A 23,846-nucleotide genomic window follows, 5' to 3' on the forward strand; every position below is an offset into this window, starting at 1 on the left:
AGGCATGCTCCTGATGATGTGACAAATTTTTCAATTAAGCGACCTCGGGCATCTGTGCGGGAAGAGCCCCAGATGGAATTATGAGCATTGAGGTCGCCTAAGACTAGGTATGGTTCAGGTAGTTGATCTATCAGGGCCTCAAAATCAGTGTTCGATAGTTGGTAGTCCGGAGGGATGTAGAGGGAGCATACCGTAACCAACCTATCATAAATAATTGTTCGTATCGCGACAGCTTCAAGCATGCTCTTTAGGTGGATGGTGTGACACGCTAAGGACTTTCGGGCTACTATGGCCACACCACCTAATGAATAAGTGCAAGTGTGCCAGTCTTTTCGAAATACCAAGTAGCTATTCAAGAAGTTAGTATGTTTACTATTTAGTTGTGTTTCCTGAAGACACATGAGACTTGGCTGATGTGAATGAAGTATCTCGTACTCATCATCTAAATTGTTGATAAGGCCTTTAAAGTTCCATTGAATGATGTTGTCTGTTCCCATTATTTACATTTAAGAATGACTGGAGTATGTGTGTGTGTGTTCATGTGTCGTCTTTCGGGACTATTACTCTGGGATTGGGCTTTTCGGGCCTTTCGGTAGGCTTGAAAGTCGGTGGCCGCTCCTTGCGCTGCGTTGTAGGCAGGAACGGCCCGACATCCATCTCGTCGTCAGATGTCCGAGAGGTGCCCGACGGACCAGGCCCCCCAAACTTGCCCCCCCTCGGGAGCCCTTCGTATGAGCCGCCACCGCCGAGGCCGTCCGGGGCACCAGAGGTGGCACGAGCGGTGCGGTGGGAGCTGGTGCGGGGCCCGTGCTGTCCATCCTCTCGGCACCCTCCAACGTACTGGAGGACGGGGAGGCAGAAGCGGGAGCGGCACCGGTCGCTACGGAAGAGGTTGGCACCACAACCGCTGCTGCCTCAGCAAGCGGCGTGGTGCCGGGTTGGGCTGCGTGAGGCAACCCAGCGGGGGGTGGGGGCGGGACCAGGTCAGATTCGCTGAACTGGGTCCCTGTGGACACCAGACGCCGCTCCGCCCCCCGGCGAGCTGCGTCGGCGTACCTCCCCAGGGGGAAAGTGGCGAACCTCTTTCGCGCCTCTGGGAAGGTAACGTTCTCAGTGATTTTCACCTTGATGATCTCCTGCTCCTGTTTGAATTTCTCGCATGTTCTAGAGTAGGCCCCGTGGGGTCCCTGGCAGTTAGCACAGATGAGGGTTTGCCATGGGCAGTTGTCAGATGGATGATCGTGTTGCGCGCACTTGGCGCATGTTAGTCGACCACGGCAGGCGGTAGTGCCATGCCCAAACCGCTGGCATTTAAAACACCGGCGGGTGTTGGGGATGTATGGCCTGACGGGGCAATGAATGAAACCTGCATTTACTGATTCAGGAACTGTGGAATGGTCAAAAGTCAATATAACATGTTTTGTTAGGATTTCATTGTTATCTCGACGAATCATGATACGCCTCACTGCTGTCACATCTCGGTCCTTAAGGCCTTCCAACAGATCGGTGTCAGTTTCATTCATCAGATCTCACTCATAGTCATGACCCGGGAGCAATTAGGGCTGCGGTGGGGTGTGACCCTGATGTCGAGATCTGCGATGCGAGTTTGAGTCAAGAGATTTGCAGCTTGTTGCTTGTTATTCACTTCTACAAGAACTTCTCCTATTCTGAGTTTTTTTACTTTGTAGGACTGTAAGAAATTTGGAGATCAGGAAGACTGACTTGGAGGCAAGGGGGTTCGACGCATCAACAGATTCAATTACCAAAAACCTAGCATAGTTATCCGGCTTTGGAAAACTTGTCGTTGGCAACGGAGCAAAGTATACTTCGGTGCGGCCCCTTTCAGGGGGCCGATCTTTAGATTTACAAAAATTGGAAACCATATATCATAGTATAAAAGCAGGGAGACGGGGGTACTTTCTCCTTTGACGTTACCTTGGTAGTCAAAGAGGTCCTGGAGCTCCCTACCTGGTAGACAGGCAGGGAGCGCATCGGCCGGAGCTTGACCATGGCTCCGACGGCCACCGTTTACAGCTTCTACCCTTCACCTTTAAACACCTCGCCACGGTTGGACACGGCTTATGTATGGGAACTAGGGTTCCGCGGTGTCGCTGCTCACCGTCACCATGAATACTCAAGGTGCCCCGTGCGGGGATTGTTTGATTATGCATACTTGTTTTTTTTACTGTATTTCTTTGATTATGCCTACTCTAAACTGTGAATGAGCACCGTGGTACTGCAATAATCCCAGTGCTTTGCCTCTGCAAGTTCCGCATCTTTTCTGTAACTTTGAATGTACACGCCCACTCCCGTAATAACCCCTCTTGGGGATTGACAGTATTGTGTAAATAAATAAATAAATAAAACATGCACGTATGGCAATCTAGGTGTTAGGAGAGAACAAAAGTGATGGGGCACATAGTGCACTAAATCGTTAAATCCTGACATGTAACCCCAAGTGTCAAAAACGGTATGGACAAAGACAACATTTCTTGACAAAAATCCTATTAAATAGGCAAAATGCAAGTGGAACTGGTGTATTCGACACAAATATTTAGGTTTATTTGTAGCCTTGAGGTTACGCTTTCTTGCCTTTCATTTTTTTTGCTTCGCTTGACTCAACATGGATGCACCTTCCTTGTGTATACGCCTCGTCGTCCTCAATGCACATGCACCTTACGTCGCCGCACGATCTTGAAAGCCAATCGTGTGGGTTACACTGAAAAAAAGTAGTAATTTCAATGATCCACCTCACAGTATATAATGGTGGGTACACACGACATCTGAAATTATCTAAACCATTACAATATGTGACAAACGTTCAAATTTTGCAGCTGCAAATTTTATGGCTCTGTTTTTTGTAGTTACAAATATTCAAGATTCGCGACCTAACCTCCTATGTAGTACAACCACGGGAGATTGGTTCTAGTGCGTAGCATTCGTCGCCGAGAAACCCCCCCCCCCCCGCCCTCCTACCCCCGCCAGGACGCTGTAACGCCCTGCATTTCCACAAAAATGCAGATATGGCGAAAGTTCGACCTCTAATTGCTATGGTAGCGTAAATGGCGGGAACTGGTAACACAAAATTTTGAAAAGCTAATGAATAACAAAAATACCAAAAAATACGAGAAAATGGCGAAACGTGTCACTCATCCGCTTCCACAGTAACGAAAATTTCGCGAACGTTCCACCTGTAATCGTTATAATAGCGTAAATGGAGATAATCAGTCGAAAGTAATTTTGAGAATTTAAAACAGATAAGAAAGCTATAAAATAATTACTGAACCGTGTAGGGCCTTGCGTTTGCACGGCAATGCAGATCTCGGGAAAGTTCGGAATGTAGTCGTTATAATAACGTAAATGGACGTAATTGGTCGAAGGAAATTTTCAAAAACTAAAAAAATTGGAAAAATATAAGAAAAAACTTACGGAAAATGGGAAAACATATACCGCGCGGAGTTTCTACAATTACGCAGATATAGCCAAAGTTTCATACGTAATCGTTATAATAGCGTAAATGGAGGTAATTGGACGAACGAAATAAAAAAAAACTAGATAATAACAAATCTATAAAACAATTACAGGCAATGGCGAACCGCGTGACGCCCTCAACTCCCACAAAAATGCAGAGTTTGGAAAGCCCAAATGTAATCGTTATAATAACGTAAATCAAAATAATTGGTCGCAGAAAGTTTGTAAAGATAAAAAATAAGAAAAATAAAAATAATTAAATTGGCCAAACGTAAACGTAAACGTATAACGTAAGACTCCGTTTTCTAAATTGGTATTCACCAATTTAGAAAACGAAGTCTTGTTCGTGGCAAGCAGTGCGCAGAAGGTAGCGTTTTTACATCAGCCAGATGTCTTGTCCAGATCAGCATTTTTATATCAGCCAGATAATTTGTTTTCCCAGTCTCAAAACAAACTCTTAACGTATGCTTGCCGTACGACCACGTAATTCCGTCGGGTGTGTGTTACCCTGGAGGTGCTATCTAACACGACAATGAAGCCGTGTGCAGGAATGGAGTAATGAACGCGAAGCTGCGTCAAAACAGGCCTAGAACTACCGTTGCTAAAGCATACGAGAAAGCCTTACCGCCTACTCCGCCGCTGTCGTGCAGGCACTTCAGCATGGGGAACGCTGGATAAATTCGCCGCGCCATCTCCAGTGTGCTCCGTGAGCGAAACCCTCCGGCCTCCCCTCCGCTGCCACGCTGCCGACTCTACCGCGTTGGGAGTTTGGTGTTCCCCACGCCACGAAAGAACCGTTGGCTGGTAGAGTTAGAAGGATTTGCTTTAAAATATCTGCATAACATAACTTTTCGGCTTGATCTACCAAACGTCCAAGCTTTGTGGGTCAAGCTTCCTTGAAAGATTGATGCGCTTTTCTCAGGTGTGCCTACGGGCCCCCCAACACCGACTTGACATGCCTGGAAGCATTGTTCTCACACCATATTTTTAACACGAACAAGCATATATTACGTAGCGGATTATCCACGGTAACACAGCTTGTAGAAACAACGCATGACCTCGCCCAGTGCCTTAACGATCTTCGTTACAGTGACGTCATATTTGTGGAACGCTCGAAGTCGTTCGATCGGGTCTGGCACGTAAAGTCACCTAAGCTCAAATAAATACTGAATCATGTCCCCATCCTCCAATGGATACCTAACTATTCGTTATATTTCCGTCAACTCGTTCAATGCTTTTAATATTGTTACGGTGAAGTCTTCCTTGGCGAAGTGGTGAAGCCACTGCTATGAAAAGAAATCCCCCTGCGCGACATGAGGCTAATCGTGGAGGACGAGAAAGACGACGATCGGTGTGGCACCTGGCAGTAGCTAAAGCGGTCATCTGCCGTGTCTGTGATTTTTCCCTTTTGTAAATAGCGTAAATAAATTTAATTCTAACCGCGTCTACTCCGTCTCAGATTGGGAGAGGTGCTACAACGATTCCCTGAGGCGACGGAGCTTCGGAGCGGACGCCAGCTCTCTCAGGACACCATGTCTACCGATTCTGGGCAGCACCGTCAACCGGCCATGCCGCCGTCGATTTTGTTGACCCACCCCCGGGATCCTGAATTTTTCTACCGCACCGGCGACGTCGTGGCCTAGAAAAAGCCATGGTTCACCATGCATGAGCACGTAAGTCGCTATAACAACTGGGGTCCCACGATCATGCTGGCAAACATCGTGTTATATCTCAAGGGGATGGCCCTCACGTGGTGTGATACCAATAAACATGAGCTCACTAGCTGGGATATCTGCAAAGGCAGGCTGAAGGGGGTGTTTGGAAAACCCCTCGGACGTCAGCTCGCTTCCAAACAAGAGCTTTCTACACGTGCTCAGACGGCCAAGGAGCCGTATTTAGCATAGATACAAGATGTCCTTTCCCTTTGCGCCAAGGTCTACTGCACAATGAGTCCGACAAGATCGGCCACATCTTAAAAGGCATTGCGGATGACGCCTTTACATTGCTTCTTATCAGGAACTGCTCGACCGTGGATGGAGTCCTTTCTGAGTGCCCACGTTTCGGGGAAGCGAAATGCCGCCGCATTGAACAAAACTTCACTAGGCTCCCCAACACAGCGGCCACGTCGTCCTGTGAGAGCTCACCACCTCCTCCGCGGGACACCTCTTCCCCCGAAAATGTGGTACGCATTGTGCGCCAAGAGCTAGAAGCAATAGCTCCGGCAATTTTCATTTCCCTACCATACCACGTAACACCCACGTTATCCCTGATCCAGACCGTAGTACGCCAGGAACTTGATAATCGAGGCCTCTAGTTCGTTGTGCTCCGAACGTCGCCCTGGCACCCACGATATTCCGCCCGGAAGTGCTCTCCGCACCAAGCACCCTCACCAAACATGTTACGTGGTACAAGACATGAACCATGAGATGCGGACAATGTATTTTACAATATTTACATGGCAGCTATCGCCGAGCTCGCACCGGCTGCACGCCAGCCACTCCCTCGTCGTCATCGAATGTGGTACACCAGGCATTGCCCACCTGTTCCGTAACAATAATATTCCCGTCACGTCGGGCGGTTTCACATGGTTCTATTTTGGCTCAGTTATTGGTTTTGCTTTTTGTTAACAATTGAATAAACGTTGTTGACTGTAGAATTAGGATGTTTGGAGATGTCTGCATGTGGTATGCAGAGATCAAGACTGTTGATGACCAAATAACGGGAAGAATGCCATGAATCGCGTTGCACAGTAGTGTCGGTACTCGTAAATGATGATTACTTCAGAAAAAACCCTATCAGTGTCAGTATAAAAAACAAGTCGATTTTTAGTTTTCCATACAGGTTCATACACATCCTTCTGAAAAAATGTAAGAGTATGAATACTTGGGGATTACTATTTACTCTTACTTAGCTGGATTGCACGCATTAAAACTATAAAAAGGCATTTAACAAGCTATGCTGTTATAAATTAGCCATGAACCACAAGACGTTCGACGCAGAACTGCTCGTATACGTCACACTTGTAAGGCCCAGCTTGAGTATGCAAACATAGTGTGATTCTGCCCCCAGCCCCCACAAAGAAGAACAGAACTTTATTAGAGGCAATACAGCAGAAGGCTGTTGGCTTCATTTGTAACAGATATAGACACACTGACTCCCCAACCCATCTGCATCGTTGCATTAAACTTCAGACACTTAAAACGCCCCCAAAGATTTACCGGCAAAGGTTTTTGTATGAGCTGATACATCGCAAGGTCAGAATACATTCTGAATTATTTCTTACATTTAATCGCCCAAGGGAAACATTACACAAACACATCTTAGCTATCGAGTGCGGGTAGTCATGCCTACCGAAGAGGTTCAGGGAACAGCCTTGTCAAAACATTACCGCACAGAACGTTACAAGAGAAAACAGGGGCTTTACTTGAGCAGTGGAAACAAACCGAAAACGGCACAGGGGAGGCATTCGCCAACACACTTCAGCGGCTGTCCGCTGGCTGTCGGTGAAGCCACCCAGAGACACCAGCGGCCCCAAGCTACCCTGAACGTAGCAGCCGGTGGCTGGTGTCTCCTGGCTGAAAGCAACCCCGGCTGGCGACTCTCCCAGGCTGTCAAGCGCCGCTGCACTTATTTAGCGTGCATCGGAAGTGACATGCCCTTCCACCTCCCCGCCCACCTCGTCGGTCCGTATTTCTACAGTTCGGTCCCACAGCACAGCAGAGGGGGCGCGCGGTAATTTTAACAGCGCAACGCGAGAGTTCACAGGGGAGAATTCCCGCAGGAGGAATACCTTTGTACAAGCAATATTTTTTATTACTCGTTTTTTTTCATGAGCCTTACGAGAATGAGGCACACGATGATCCCTTGATAGAACCAGCACTCGAGACGCCTTGTGAGCGACTTGGTGATCTCTTGTTTGCGTACACAAGCGTGTGACCCGTTCCTGTATGTTCCGGGACTGCTTTATTTGCCGAGCATTAGTTCTTTTCACATTTTGTTCTCTTCTTGTTTCTGTGTTGATCTGTTGCTATTGTTAGTTTGTTGTATTCGATTAATGAACGGAATGGGATTGCTCCTGTACTGCTCTCTCAGACATCGCGTGACTGTTAGGGCCGATGTTGTGTATTTGATTGTTGCAACTCACTAATTTGTTATTGTTGGCTGAAATGATACTGTATTACTGATATCCCCCTCCTGTAATTATCCCTTCTGGGATTGACAGTATTCCGAAACAAACAAAGAAACGAAAAATAGATACAAAAAAGCATCAATAAATAAACAAAAAATGCGCGTCAATGCACCCTGTGAAGGCGGTTGCAAGGCGAAGCTGTAAACGGCACCCAGAACGATTACTCATGCGACATCACTTGAATTCACTCACGTGGGTTGCAAAAGAGTGAAACCAAAGACAAGTGAAATGCACTTAACCACACCCTTTATTACTTCAAAGAGATATTATTTCTTTACGTAAAACGAACGAATGATCCATGAATGGTGGTTTGTTGACTTGTATTGGTAAAGCACATCACCGTTAACTCTTCCTTTACGAAATGAAAGGAAGCTCAAACCCGGTGTTAGGCGGTCTCACTTCTCCTTCTCTGCCGCCCGTCTCGTTGCCTCCGTCGGCGGCGGCAGAGACGGAGGAGAAGCGAGATGCCATGCGGTGGTGTGAGCTTCCTTTCATTCTTACTAACTCCTAGTGCATGCGCAAAGCGCGCACACGGCTGCTACACGCGCCGAGGTTGGAGCGAACAGCGATGAGAGAGGTCGCGTGACGCAGAATGCAAATCCGCAGATGTGTTCGGTGAGTGCACGGTCTATCTCCTCCATCTCCGCGCGGGCTCGTAGCTCAAACCGTAAGGCAATGTCCTCTCGCTCAGTTGCTTTAATTGTTCCAGGTCGGATTTCTGGCGATTCCAGTACGGTAATTTAATTGTTCACGGAGGTTTTCCGTTGACACCAACGGTCGTGACAGAACTATTGTGTGGTAAAGGTAAAATGCTTCGCTTTAGAAACTAAATACATAAACGGGCTAAATTTTTATAATACATAAATAAATACATAAACATAAAAAGCGACGGTGAGTGCGTGAAACGCACGTCGCCCGCCCAAGTATATTGGCAACTATTGTAGACCTTGGAGTAAGAACCACAGTTGCTTCGTGTATTCTAGAGGCATTCACGCAGGAGATGATCGCGAATGTATGTTTACTAATACTAACAGTGTATATACAGTAAATAAATACACCAGGCAGAAGGAACTGACATTTGTTTTTTAAACCCTCATGACTTTCTATAAAATGAAACCAATCTGCTGTTGTACAATGGTCTTTTGTGCACACAGGAAGAAAAAAAGGCTACAGTCTTCACGCATGGTATGGAATGGATTAGCAAGTATTCTGGGATTCGCAATGTCATATATACCTTAAAACTTTATTTTACCAGTATTCGTCTATGACTTATCGAGAAAATGTTCGATGGGGCAAATGTGCAGGTGCTACTTACCGTCCTATGCTTGCAAATTGCTGATAGTGTAGCCTCTTGCAGAAAACTGGTGATACGAGAAAAAAAGAGACCTGTTTATTTCTGCAATTGCTAATATGGAATTTCGTTTTTAGTACTCTAACACGGTACCTCAAAGCTTACTTAGTGGCTCACAATGTCATTGTGTACTGAACTAAGCTTCCGTGGGACGCTTTTATCGCTGATGTAATCATGACGCTTACAGGCATCGTTTCACAGTTGCGTCGGCAGCGGTCCAAACACGGTATGAGAAATGTCAGTTAAAAACGTTCAGTTGCTCTCTGCGGATTTAAGAGTGCAGGATGAATTTTATGTCTTTCTGCACAAAAAAGTAGAGAGCGCTATAAACTGTTTTTCGTCATGGGATTCTAATGTTGGGGGGCTATTTCAATTTTACGCCCTGTATTATTTACAATCTGATTTTGGGTATAATAATAATAACAGTGTGCCCAGAAACACTTTCAAAATTTAAATTATTCTATACTGCTTCAAGCGCGCCGGATATAACTCTCTTTCTGCACTTAACCTTTGCGAAATCTTCAGGGGCGCAATAACTCCTGGTTTATACCCCCTTTCCCCACAGGAGCTTTTGCATCCTGCCTGCCTAGGATTTCGAGAAAACCAGGACCATAAATGAAGTAAGTATTTTGAGAGAAATTTTCTGCTACCATATAAAGGCAAGCGGGGGAAACCGTGGACCTAAACCCCAAATTGATTTTGTTCATCTTGAAAATCTACGAAGGCAGACAATGAGTTTACTCTTATGAAGTAACAGAAAACGGCTGAGTTTCACCAGCTTTGAGGATATCAAGTATCGGCTAAAAACAGAAGCCTCCTGGCCGCCGCCGTTATCCCGACGTATGCCCGACACGCCGTATTCCGAAAGACCAGACCACGTTAATACTCGAGGCTTGTGCTCTATAGCATGCTTTTGCTCTTGCCAACCACGACAAAACTGTCACTTAAAATAGGCGGCCGCTAATTCCGAGTAGTTTATGCCGCTTTTATATAAGATTGCTTTTTATTAAGCCACGTACGCACAAAACATTTGATTTTGGTCTGTCTGCCACTCTGTTCAACCACATAAAAAAAGGGTTGGAAGGAGCCACAAGATTGAAGATACATAGATCAAACTATTTTAAGAGCATCATATTTATGGCTTAGCCAGTATAGCTACATCATTCTGGGGCATATATGAGGGAAAATGTAAATACACAAGAGTACGCACGTTGTTCTAGGTACTAATAAAATTTGAGCGGTTTTATCACCGCAAATTAGGAAACAGGTGGCAATGAAAACTGTGTCGGTAAAAGGCCGAATAAAAGAAAGCAGACAAAAAAATCTGTCGAAATCGAGAGAATGTTCTAATAAAGCGTAACATCCTTACGCAACCTGCCAAAATTGTGAGTTTTCTAGAGCCAGATTTGGCTTTGCCTAGCCAGATACGGTGGGTCTTGCATTATTTTTAAATTTTATTTAGTTTCTCTACGCCAGTGCCATAAATATACACCATTACAGCGATTAAGCGCATTTACATCGCCAATTATGCATTCTTCCGCGAATGCAAGGCAAAGTGCATGATCGGGTCATTTCCGAATTTTTTTCTTTCGCAATTCCAAAGTTCTTTACCGGATATTTTAATTTAGTATTCCTATTTTCAAGGGATGTATAAAGATGCATATTTTTATTTTGTCAGTTGATGTTTGTAAAACAGTTACTTACAACAGATCTGTTTACCCCGAGCTTTGTCCGTCCGTCCCTCCAAAAAACCTCAAAGCGCCAAAACATGTGTGGTTAGGGAGCCCCAGGAGTCGTACCCGGGACTTTTGCGCTTGTGAAACCGGCAAGCTAACCACTGCGCCACCCCAAAGTCCCGAGGTGTTCGGTGTTACCAGCGGCGGGTAGCAATAACATGTACAGCCATTTGGAAAAGAAAACGCTTCCCGTGGTAGGAGTCGAATTGAATCGCTCGCGTCATGAAAGCGGTGTCAATCCGAGTGAGCTATGACTTTTTTGTTTCATGGCATTTATTTCAAATTGAGAGGAACATATACACCGAAAGTAGTAACCAATCTAGCTGTTTAATATTCCGGGGAAGACGGGTAATCCGAAATTCAGCAAGCAAAACATTCATAATTCCCCCTGGTGAGAGGGCAGTGATACACACCGGTGCAAAACGGGGTACCAATCACGTCCCCAACCATTTTAGTCGCAGTAGCCTTTTAGCTTAATTAGCGTTTGACTTAAGTGCAACTGGGACGACACCATCATCTCAGCGTTTCCATCTAACAAGCGCGTTTTGCCTAAACTGCGTACAGCCGTCACAGAGAACAGGAAGTACAGGTCCTAAGGCGCATCATAGGAGTGAGCTACCAGGTACCGCACACTGTGGGGTGTTCATTCGATATATTTTTAGTGTACCTTGAAGCAGATTCAAGAACAATATATCGTCTTTGCCGTCAATGAATTAATGCTCAATTGTTTCTTGAGCATTTGTAAGTCTACAGTTAACAAAAGATACGAAATTGTTCCAACTGCGCAGCCATTTTTGACGGGAAAAGATTTGGTATTTAGCATGAATAAGAAAGATTTTGTCGATTGTGAAAGGGCAAATGTACCAACTCGCTTAAGGACATAAATACCGGGTAAACCATCGTAAAAAGATATAGCACCGACATTAAATCTCTGTAGAGGGTTTTGCACCACACCGCAAATAAACAGTCACTGGAAAAACGAGGCAATAAAAATCTGCCAGAAGAACACACCTCTTCCCATCTCCACAAACACGGCCGTGAAGAACATTTAGAAGAAACAATAATACCAGACACAAACTTCACAACATACACTCCGCAAAATGCTCAAATAATGGAATGGGAGGACTCACGAAGAAACTAAACAATTGTCTCCACTCCACTCTGTGAGGTGGTTGAAAAACAAAGCGGTAAATGAGGCCCACAACCAGAGGTTGTGGCAATTGTTACCTGGGGTTCGCGGGGGCGGCGTGCCGAACGCACCAGCTTTGTCCACTACCGTGAACCGCGAGACAGAAAACGGATAGGAGCGTCTTTCGAGGTGCCAGACAGCAGAACCCTGCCATCCTGATGTGCTATTTCGGGGCTACACCACCGCGGAACGCAAGCACAGACACCAAAACCGTTCGACATGTCAGCTTCCTGATTCCTATTTATACCGATTTAAACAACTTTAGTAAGTCTCACAATTGCGAGAAAACTGAAGTAACTTTTATAATCGCCATTTATCAGAACGAGTTGCTCTTTCGCTTTTTGCAATGCCCGTTAAAACACACACGAATTGGTATTCCCCAATATAGAAAACGCAGTCCCATTCCCGGCAAGCAGTGCGCAAAGGTAGATTACTTTATCGGCAAGATGTCTGTATGCAATCTCTACATATTGTTTTCCCACCCTGCAAAACAAATCCTTTGCGTCTCTTTGCCGCACGACCTCTCAATTCCGTCGGGTCCTGCTTACCCAGCAGGTAGTGTCGAACAACTTAATCAAGCCGTGCGAAGTAAGCGCGCAATGGACGTGAAGCTGCGCCAAAATAGGCCGACGTCCTTGCCTTACCAAGGAAAAAGCCGACCGAAGGGTCCCGGCGACGCGCTAAATCACTAAAGTAGTACTTTTACTGGTCTTAAATAGCGCCCATTCGTCGTCCCATCTACACTGTGCTTCGTGAGTGATAAGCGCCCTCCACAGCCGTGTTTGGAGCTTCTTGTCCCGCACGCCACGACGAAACCGTTGGCTGGTAGACGTGGAAAGCGTTACTTTAAAACGCGCGATTAGTTGCCTCAAATACTAGAATGGGCCTAAACTGATTAACCCGTCTCATGGGCTCAAGAGAAGACGACCATAGAAAGCCGCTAAGGTCCTCTGGAAACTCTGAATGGGTAGCCGCACGCAGTGCAAAATTAGTTATCATCGCATTCCGGGCAAACAGCATTTTCAATGGGTGCGTAACACCGGCGTTGGCTTTGGACTCGGCCGCGGGTTCTAGTGCGCGCTGACGCGGTCCAGTTTAAGAGAGATGTGAAAGGCTGCGTACGAAACGATTCGGGCCAGCAGTCATGGAGACCCTTCAGCGGCAAGTTCGGAAACAAATGTGAAGTGCCACAGCCGGGTTTCCGACGAAGGAACAGAGGTCACCAGCTCTGCTGTTTGTTCAGCCTTGCATCAATAGTGCAAGCTGCGCCAATCTTTTTCAACATTTTTGCGTATTTCTTCTTTCTTTTAAAATAACCTTTCACCAATTAGCTCTATTTACGTTGTTACGAAAAATAAATGCGTTACTTTTCGCAATTATACCAATTTGTGGAAATTCACAGTGTTAAGAGGCTTCCTTATTGTCGCTTTTTGTTCATTCCGATTTGAACGTTCTTTTCGTGAATATATATTCTAATTTGGTCTCCGTTGTGTGGTACAGATGTATAAGCGGCACACTTTTTAATATTGTTACGTGGCGGTAGTGCACAGGAAATAAACCATGGAAGATGCGAGTGATGTATTTACACTATTTACACGATGTCGGCTATGAGGTAGCCCGCCCAGCTGGGTCTTCTTCTTCTTCTTCTTCAGAGCTTGGGCCGATAGCTCTCGTCTTCTTCCCGTGACACATCCTCCCTCGTCGAAAGCGACCGTCCTGGTCGAGACCTTAGTACATGTGCAAATGCGGTGACGATGCGAGATGAGAGGAAAAAGGGAGTCCTCGCCGCCACGGATGAGGATGATTCATCGTGGTGAGCACTGGCCCCAAAACAGCAATGTCCGCCGGCGCAGTGAAGCAACGTCCAAAGGCCTCGGAGGCGCGCCGGAGTTCAGGGCAGGGGAACGGTGTCGTCTTCTGTTCAGACCGTGGCTGGTCACGTCGTTTCGTCTCGGCAGGTCACAGGCTGGGGACACGGGGCTGGGGAATGGTGCGTCTATGGCTCACCGGGGCTGGGGCGGGCCGACGCGATCCAAGACCCATGCGATTTTCAGCTGCTGAGACGAAGCGAAGCTGGAGCCACGATGGGGATGATCTCCGCAACCTCCACCAAAACATGTTACGTGGCGGTAGTACACAGGAAATAAGCCATGGAAGATGCGAGTGATGTATTTACACTATTTCCTGTGTAAGTACACAGGCAATATTCACAGGAAAATTATTCCCTGTGTACTATATCTTCAGTTTATTTTCGTAAAATTGAGGTTTTTATGTACTTTATGCGTTGGTTTCTCGATCAATCAATCAATCAATCAATCAATCAATCAATCAATCTTTATTTGACATTCATGGGTACAAATGCCAGGAGCACCGACAAAAAGCCATTCAGACAGGCTTGACGAGGTCTGTGCCCCCTAATTTGAGAGTACATCACACAGAAAACATTTTTCTAAGCTACAAAAATAAAACTAAGAAAATGTACATAACGTTTAGCAGCAACATACAACATGATCCGGTTTTCGTCCGTAACAATGAATGACAGTCACAGTCACACAATCACAGTCACGCAAGTAAAATACATTTGGTATTTCAAACTAAATAAATGAGGCACTCAAAACAATCCTGAAATATGCATTGAAAACAGTTTTGTAGAATAAATAAACGCTGACAATAAATGACGGTCACAGTCACACCATTACAGTCATACAAGAAAAATACGCTTTGTATACCACACAAAATAAATAAATGAGGCAGTCAAACCAATCCCAGAATATACATTTAAAACAGTTTTGTAGAAATAAACACTGACAACAAAGAAGTTCAGTCACACGATAGACTGTTTAGCAATGATGGCAATGAGTACTGAAGCGATTGTTTTCCGTAGTTTGTTCGCGGAAAAGGAATGTGCCATTTTTCAGAATGGCGTGTTGGATAGCTGGGGCAATTCAGAGTCAACTTAGATAGCGAAGCGATGTAGTTATGTTGTTTCATTCCTATATGATTCCGTTTAAGCAAAGTTTCGTTGTACCGATGATGAATTTCGCGGACGCCCAGAGATTTAATAAGAGGTGCGGTATGTGCGTCATGCGCAACATTTGAAATCGCACGCACCGCTTTCTTCTGTATTAGTTCAAGCCTTGTAATGTTAGTAATCGTGGTGTTCCCCCATACTAAGAAGCAGTAGCTAAGGTTTGAAAGAAATAAAGACTTGTAAATGAGTAGTTTAATGGTGGTGGGCAAGACGAATCGCAACCTGACAAGAATTCCGGCAACGCGTGCAACCCTGCTTGAAACTAAGTCAGTATGTTTTGTCCAATTAAGGTGCTCTTGAAATATAATTCCCAGGCTTTTTACATAAGCAACAATCTCTATTTTCGATGCACCAATAGGCAGGTCCCCATCCATACTATAGTTCTGATTTTTGGCCCTAAACATAACTGCTTTTGTCTTTGTGCTGTTGATAGTCAAGGAATTTGATTCTGATTGTAGGGTTTAACGCGCCGACGCAACGCAGGCGATGAGGCGCGCCGTAGTGGAGGGCTCCGGATTAATTTCGACCACCTGGGGATCTTTAACGTGCGCCGAAATCTCGTACACACGGGCGTTTTTGCTTTTCGCCTCCATCAGAAAAGCGGCCGCCGCGGCCGGATAGTCAAGGAATTAAGCATGCTCCACTCGTTAAGGGTCGCTAGAACACTGTTGGCTTTAGTCAGTAGTTCTGTAGCATTACGAGAAATAAAAACAAAGTAGTGCCGTCGGCGTAGATAACGAACTTCGTAGAGCTGTCAACATTTACTACGTCATTTATATATGTATTAAATAATAACGGCCCAAGAATGCTGCCTTGTGGTACACCCGACGTGATTTGTTTGATTTCGGAAACTGCATTATCGATAACGACCTTCTGGCTCCGAAACGAAAGGTAACTTTTTGTTATGTTTAAGCATACGCCTCTAAATCTATAGTGTTACAGCTTATTTAACAGTTTTAAGTGGTTTATGCGTTCGAACGCCTTCGAAAAATCAATAAAACTGCCGAATATTAAGAATTTTTCTTCTATGGAACGCAATATTATTTCCTTTTGGGTTAGCAGTGCCGATTAGCTTGATAGACGTTTGCGAAATCGAAACTGTGAAGGTGTTGTTATGCTGTGCTTTTCACAGAACGAGGTCATTGTTTCCTTTACTACTCTCTCTTATCCTTTTGATGAAATTCGTAGAACTGATATCGGTCTATAATTGGATAAGTTGTTTTTGTCTCCCCCCTTGAATAGAACAGCCACCTTTGCTATTTGCATGCGTGCAGGAAAGATACCACGTGAAAAGGCAAGGTTATAAACGTGCTCTAGGGCGGCGCTAATAATATCTATAGTGTACTTTACCGGGCTAATCTGTATGTCGTCAGTGTGCCCAGCTTTACTATTTTTAAAAGAAAGATAGGTGTGGGTGATTTCGGCACAGTTTGTTGGTAATAAAATTGCGCTGTTACTGTTTGGGGATGGCATATATTTCCGATATTGCGCATTGTATGCGCGGTTATCAAGGGAAACAAAAAAGTTATTGAGTGCGTTTGCCAGTGCTGTCCCAGACGCTGGCGTTCCATTTAGTGCAAGTTCTTTGATTTGAATTTGCTCCCGTTCCCGCCCCAGAACGCTGTTAATTCTTTTCCACAAAATATCGCTCTGTTGCATATTTTCTGCACTAAATAAATTACTTATATACCTTCGTTTAGCTTGTCTCAAGATAGCTGTAACATTGTGGCGAAATTTTTTTAAATGCGCCCAGGTCGCTTGGGTCTCTCGTTAGCAGGAATCGTCGGTATAGATTGTGTTGTTGTTTATTCAATTGTAATGAGTGACATGTTATCCATAGTTTTAGGCTTTTCTTGGGGCACAATGTTTTGGTCTCAAAATTTTTTTGTATATTGTAAGGAAAATTGACATGAAGGCGTCATAGGCAGCGTCAGGCTCAGTTTTTTTGTAAACTGCTTCCCAGTTCACTAGTGACAGCTCGTTGCGGAAACGTTCTAATGTGATTGGGTTTATATCTTGATAGCTAATTCTCGGGAGGGGGGGGGGGGGGTTTGGAGTTGTTTTTATTGAGCCATCCAACATTAAAAAAATGGGTAAGTGATCACTCACTTCAGCTCCTATAACGCCGGACTGAAACATTTCTGCGTCCATATTGGTAATCAACACATCAATTAAGGTTGCCGATGTTTCAGTTATACGAGTTGGGGAAATAACAGAGTTAATGAAGGCATTTGAATCCAGTAAAGTCGTAAGCTCGCACTGTGATGAAGTTTTGTTTAGCATGTTAATGTTTACGTCACCACCCAACACACGTTTGAAGGAATTATCGTTTACCCATCCCAGGAAGTTATTCAAGAAAGGTAGGAATTTAGGAATACTACCGCAAGGTGGACGATATAAAACAGAGAAGACGTATTGTGTGCACATAACTGTTAATACTTGATTGATTGATTGATTGATTGATTGATTGATTGATTGATTGATTGATTGATTGATTGATTGATTGATTGATTGATTGATTGATTGATTGATTGATTGATTGATTGATTGATTGATTGATTGAGGGGTTGAACGCGCCGACGCAGCGCAGGCGATGAGGCGCGCCGTAGTGGAGGGCTCCGGATTAATTTTGACCACCTGGGGATCTTTAACGTGCGCCGAAATCTCGTACACACGGGCGTTTTTGCTTTTCGCCTCCATCAGAAAAGCGGCCGCCGCGGCCGGGAATCGAACCCGCGACCGCGTGCTCAGCAGCGCAACGCCTTAGCCACTGAGCCACCGCGGCGGGTAACTGTTAATACTTCAAAGTCATCATTCTTTTGCCAGAATTCCTCAACTAAGTCACATTTTGCATCGTTTCTAGTCATTAGCAAAATCCCCCCTCCTTTTTTAGTGGGGCGGTTGAGGTAATGCGTTGTGTAATCAGGTTGCTTCCAAACTTCGTCGTCGTTCTGATACCATGTTTCGGTGAGCATTATTACGTCAAAGGAAAATCTAAAACAGGAAATAAAATTACCGAGGTTTTCTTCCTTGTTACGAGAAGACTCGACCTATTATCTCCACTCGACCTATTATCTCTATTTACATTAACAGAACGGTTGCGTGTGCCATTTCCGCGAATTAAACATTTCAGGGAAAATTCAGGGCGTTTAACGCTTCGCTAATTTTTATTGATGTCATCCGTATTCCTAAGTTATTTCCTGGAAATTTTTAAGACGGTCTTGTTGTTATGGCAGAGATTTATACATGCATGTTTTTATGTTCTCAGTTCATTTTTCTACTATCTTTATTGAGGTACTTTTATATTTTTTGTTTGTGCGAATTCAATTCGCCGATTTTCTTTCGTTTACGCTATTGTTTCAGCCACTTTCGCATTTCTGTGGAAATAATCGGCACTGCACGGTTGTTTCATTTTCGCTATTTCTTTCTGTCGTGCTTTCCACGTTCGATTCCGTCCTTGTTTTGGCTTAGTCTTCGCCTCGAGAACGGATGTATGTATAAGGGGCAAGCTTTTGTTTCCCATAATTCAATTTCCCGGAATTATTATTTCTTTTGCATTTTTTGTTTATCGAAATTCCGTTAGACGGATTGTACCTAATTACGCTGTTAAAACGGATAAAAATATAGCGTTCGCTCCTGATGTACTTCTGTGAATATAATTGGCTTTAAACGACTGGCTCACTTCCTCTAATTTTTATTTGTATTTCCCACTGTCTTTCCCGGGATTTTTTAGTAGAGCCTTCGCTTTTAGAAGAGATATAAGATGCAAATTTGAATTTACTTAGTTCGGTTATGCCAAATACACATTTTTTCTAGTGTTTGTATTTTTTTGAGCACGTTCGACCAACCATCTCCATTTACGTTACTATGACTAAATTATTTAGTTCCTCCGAATATTTCTTTGTGTGGAAAAGCAGGGCGTTATAGGGTTGGCTCCTTTTACATATTTTCTCTTTCATTTGCATAAGCACCATTCTTTTTTGGCATTTTCTGGTTTAGTTATCCGTCTTGTACATGTATAAGAGGCATATTTTTTATCTTGTCGGTTCATTTCATACTTTTTTCGTATTTTTTTAAAGACAGATTTTTAAAGAAACATTCTGCTACAAGTATTCAAAACAGTCGACCTCGGCCCATGAAGCCACCAGGATGCGCGAAAAAAGAACAGTTAGGTCAGTGAGCCAGCCTAGAGCTTTGAATCAGCCAAAAAACAGTGCAAGGTGGCCGTCAAGCCTAGCGACCAAATTTCAACTGATTGCACTTTAAAACTTACTTTTTACGATAACTCGTACTACGTACCTACATTGGAACTCTCCAAGAACTAAAATATTAGAAAACACCATTGAAATCGGCCAGTAAGAAGTCGCAAGTGACCAAAATACACCGAAGCCACATTATTCATCGGTGCTGCCATCTTGGTGCCCTATATTGCCGGCGCACACTTCCTATTTTCCTAAGTCTGATGGGCTTCCGGACTTTTCCATCGTCGGGTTTGCTGCTGCTCCAAATACCCGGGGTCTGGGCTGACAGGTTCCCGACACGGAAGATCATGCTCCTGCACCCGACCCAGACAGTCCCGTGATCTGGACATGAGCCCCAACGAACACAAATGCCAATCACTTCGCAGAAACTGCAGTGCAGTGTGTGTCGTCCTCCTCGTTGTTCCTGTGTTTCCCGTAACTACAACTGGTCATTCGCGAGGATTCAACATTGGAGGACTGCAAATGACAACGCCGTCTCCAACTGTCTGTTGTCTTACGCGGACGTCCTGCCTGACGGAGTACCAACAGTTGCCTCTCGCAACAACGACGTTATCAAAACCATAGCTGCAAGATCGCAAGCGCTGACACCTTTGTACGCATGCCAGCGGTGGTGTGCGTCCTGCAGGCGGGACTGTGAACCAGCCGACTGTGTTACTGTGGTTGCTACTGCTCGATGTGTGTAACTGCTGTCATCGCAACGCATTGTTGTATTCTTACCACTGATCTTGCTGTTCTATCTGCACTGCGTTCTATTTTCGTTTTTAAACCAAAGCTTTCTGCCTCTACAAGACAACGATTCCTTTGTGGCGTGCGGGATAAGAAACTCCGAACGCGGATGTGAAGGCGGAGGGCAGTTTTCTCTCTCGGACAACAGTGTGCATGGCGCGGCAATACGCGCTATCAAACAGCGTTCCCCGCGCCCAGCTGCCTGGTCGCACAGGCGGGCGCGTTGGAGGGACGGCTTTGTTGTCTGCTTTAGTGACGGTTGTTCTTGGCCTGTTCTGGCGTGGTGCGCATCCGCTGCGCGCTTTCTTCACATTGCTTGATTAACTTCTTCGACAGCACGTGCTGGCTAACCCGAACCCGACGGAATTACGTAGTCGTACGTCAAAGATACGTTAAGGATTGGTTTGCAGGGCGGGAAAACAAAATGTAGAGACCACATGCAGACATCTGGCCGCTAGAGAAAGGCTTCCTTTTGCACGCTGCTTGCCACCAATGGGGCTCCGTTTTTTAAATCAGTAAATACCAATTGGGTTGTGTTTCAACAAGTATTACAAAAGGCGAAAGGAGCAACTGTATTGGATCAATAGCGATTGTAAAAGTGCCCTCAGGTTTCTAGCAATTGTTTATCTTATGAAAGTAACTAGTCGAAATCGGTATAACCGTGAATCACTAAGGTGACATGCCCAATCGTGGCGAACCTGCACTCAGATAATGAGAAGTCAGCAGGACAGTTAGGCATAGAGCGCAGTGCCCTGCAGATACTTGCATGCCTGACGCAGACCGGCCACACCCTCACAACTCTGAAAGTATACCCCTACCATTTTCATCCCTTATTTCGACTCTGTGGTAAGCACAAAAATACAAATTGGCACACACCACCGCCGTTACTTTTTTTTATTGCAGCACCTAGAGGCATTGAGGGAACGGGGAATATTTCAAACGAACTGTGTGAGCCGGTTAAGGAATTCTCTATTGCGGCAACTTCGACAGCGAACCTGTACTTCGGAGTCTATCATGAAAGAACTACGACTTCAAGTAATACCTGGATGACTTTCTTACATTTGCTGAGGGGTACATCATAATAGCAGCCGCGCTCAACACCGACCAATATGTAGCCCGCGAAGACACTGCCCCTATGGTCCCGAGAAATATTCCCAGGGACCATATTGTCCCGGTGCAGCGTTCATTTAGCATGAATCGGAGAGTGAAAACGTGGCTTCCTTCGACGGTGTCCACTTTAAGTCTTTTAAAACCGCACTCGTACATGCAGCTAATATCCCTGTCGTCATCATAGGTGACTGCAATGCGGACAACCCCACATGGAAATACCCCTGTACCACCGGATAAGGCCGTCTCCTCCGGGCGGACATTCACACTACCCGCCTACCCTAGAAAACTAATTACACAAACAAACGGGCTTACCGATAGTGTACTACGCGACAGTACATGGACCCAACTGTCAGACACATAAACTAACATCGCAACGCCTTGACGACACTCTGAATAGCCATCCATTCATCATCGAAACTCTTTTCCCGCTGCCATCGCCACGGCTATTCAGACCCACCTCATGCACCCTAAACAGACACAAAACAAAGTAGGACTACCCAACTAACTCCCACCTCCCAGGCATTTAACATCCATTCCTTGATTGAGGCCTTCAAAGCACAATTTAAAGGATGCACCACATAGGCTAGGCTGATAGAAACTGCACCCAACCAAGACCTGCACATGGTTCGCCTTCTGGAAGCGCTTGCTGCTCTTCCGGGGCTGGAAAAACAACGTCACAACCACTGCCAACATTTCCGCTTCGTACAACTCAAGCAAGTTGTACAGAAACACGCCCAGAGTGCACGCTGGAAAGCCTCTGCGGCTTACTACACAATGTAACCAGCCTAAATCATATCTGGAACCAGGGTGTTGAACCGGAACCGGAACCGAACCGAAAACCGGCACCGAACGCGAATTTTTGCCCGCAACCGAAACTGAACCGGAACCGTATTTTTTACGCCATTTTTGAACTGAACCCCAACCGGAAAAAATCGAAGAAACCGTTCCGAACCGGTTCCGGGGCCCTAAAAATACGATTTCTAGTTTCCCATTTCGGTACCCTACCTTGCGTCTGAAGATATTTTGCCACTCGCCAGACAGCACCATGAAATATTTTGCATAGTCTGCAGTTCCCAAGGACCATCGTGTTCTCTTGTAAGTATTGCCATCAATTTAATGTAACTTTGTCCGTATATACTATCATTTTGCGTTAGGTACTGCCCATCTCTCCCTATTATCTTTTACATTTAGCATAACTTAAGTTAGAACACATATTCTGAGGCAACATATCCTGGAATATTCTTCATGGTTTCTATCTGCATGGTGTTTAAAAACGTGTAAAGTTTTCAATGTGCTGTTAATTCGCGTACATCCATGTCCGCTTGTGAAGGCCTTCCGGGACACCATCAACAATAAATCCATATCTTCAACTTATTTTAGTTTGAATGGGCAGTGATATACAAGGAGCACTGCGACACAAACACTCGTAGTTCTCAAAGTTAACGTCACTTTTTCTTGTATACACTGCCGTTGTGTCCTTTGGTTACTGCTCTAAGAGAAAATAAGATATAAAAAATGGGGACCCTAATTTTCACTTTTCAATTATATTTGATAGCTTTTTCATGTTATCTTGAATGTGCTCAACCTTAAACGTAAAAGGCTGATATATTAAAGTTTATTAATGCGGGTTACCGGGTAGACTGGGGTTGATTAGTTAGGTGAGTGAATGAGCTTATGTGAATTAGTTTGACTGGTGTGTTGATTAATTTGGATTACAGGAATTAGCGGGTCAGTTAAGGCGGATTAGATGGTCGGAGCACGCATAATATTTTGGGTCCTTGGCATTCGGAAATTTTGCAGCGTTCTCTTTCTGGACCAATAAGGAAATTTTGTCAAGCACAAAGTAGCCGCAAAATTATGTGACGACCACCTGAAGGCTATAAAAGGTCTTTCGTTGTGCCCATATTCCGCTGTTATGTTGTTTCTTTAATAAAAGCAACATCCCGCACTAAAGTTAATTACTATATGCCTCATGCATATTATATATTCATCAAATGCTTTTGAAAACGTGTATAAATATGAGGGAGACGGTTGGAAAGAAACTAAACTGATAGAAAAAAAAGGAACAAACGATCAACTGGTTTGATGCAAGAGACGCCCGACAGTATTCTTCAATACCTTCTCTTTCTTTGTGCTATTGTTCTGCAGCCTCCCACAGGTGTAGCATCTCAACCCCCGCACAGAGCCCCCTTCAAGCTGAGGAAGCGGCGCCCAAAACTCTCATAACAGACTCTTAGCAAGCGTGGCCCAACTTTGCCAATGATCGATTTCTTGTTACAACACTTGCAATAATCAATCGTAGACCAACAACGAAACATTCACGATTGTATGGGCACCAGCTCATGCTGGCATCCCCGGCAAACAAGATCACGAACCTCGTGGCTCGAGATTTGACCCGCTTAGTCAGGACTGATAAAGCCGGGCCCGAGTACATGCATCCTGCAGTCACAGACCAGGAAGTTACTCAGCCCTATAGCCTCTTCCATTGAACGTATTCCTCCCTGCACAAATCGCTACCGATCAACCAATAAAGATTCCACCTTTCCACACACCACCAAACTCCACCTCTTTGACGGGACACAACTATCTCCATTTCGTCGCTTATGTGGTAAGCCTGGGAAGCTCATACACAGAGAAGGCAGCTACCATCAGTGTACCGTATATCCACCCAACGTCCACGTTCCCATGGCGATTTGTGAGACAGCCATGGCTAGCTCGGGCCTGGAAGATAAGTTGCTCGTGATGGAAACGGCTGTCGATTCGGCCCCCTCGAATGAGGAC

General features: G+C 45.0%; 1 long non-coding RNA gene across 1 annotated transcript in view; it reads right to left on the reverse strand.

The window, feature by feature from the left end:
- Positions 1 to 2,577: 2,577 nt before the first annotated feature.
- Positions 2,578 to 23,846, reverse strand: part of LOC144145538 (uncharacterized) — a 55,384-nt gene continuing 34,115 nt past the window's right edge. Inside the window, exons 2-3 of the long non-coding RNA XR_013317519.1 lie at positions 8,976 to 9,021; positions 2,578 to 2,719 (exon numbers count right to left, since the gene is read on the reverse strand). This is a non-coding gene — a long non-coding RNA (uncharacterized LOC144145538). The remainder of the gene's footprint in view (positions 2,720 to 8,975; positions 9,022 to 23,846) is intronic.

This window comes from Haemaphysalis longicornis, unplaced genomic scaffold, assembly GCF_048455015.1.
Source record: "Haemaphysalis longicornis isolate Haplotype H1 unplaced genomic scaffold, Haemaphysalis longicornis Haplotype H1 scaffold_7, whole genome shotgun sequence".
Lineage (NCBI taxonomy): Eukaryota > Metazoa > Arthropoda > Arachnida > Ixodida > Ixodidae > Haemaphysalis > Haemaphysalis longicornis.